Genomic DNA, 495 nt, shown 5'->3' with positions numbered 1-495 from the left:
TTTACAGATTAGCCTTCCAATATCAAAAAGGAGGACATGTAGGAGGACACTTTTCGAGGGAGGATAGAACTTACACAAGGACTGTCCTCCCTGAAGGAGGACGATTGGTCAACTTAATTAAACAATAGTCGTACCTATTAAACAATTCACTTTTCCCAAGCCTGTGTCTGCAGCCCTTCTACTTTGTCTTTATACATTTGACCACTCTAGGTCCTCTTATAAGTGGAATCATGCAATATCTGTCCCTTTGCGTCTTCTGACATTTAGTGTATGTGTACGTGAAGGCTAAAATAATATCTACCTTGTCAGGACATTTGATGTGATAGCATTACTCGTGATATTCCACGGTACAAAGTGTCTCGTGTTATTTAACCTGACTTATTTGGGAAGGGCGAAAGGACAAGGACCCAGGGCACCCTCTGCCGGCGGGAGGCGGGCTTGGGGGGGATCCGAGCAGAGTTCTCGCGAGACTGTCAGCCGAGCGGCGTGAGATGT

The sequence above is a fragment of the Saccopteryx bilineata genome, chromosome 9 (genome assembly GCF_036850765.1).
Source record: "Saccopteryx bilineata isolate mSacBil1 chromosome 9, mSacBil1_pri_phased_curated, whole genome shotgun sequence".
Taxonomy (NCBI): Eukaryota; Metazoa; Chordata; class Mammalia; order Chiroptera; family Emballonuridae; genus Saccopteryx; species Saccopteryx bilineata.
This window is presented reverse-complemented; position numbering follows the sequence as displayed.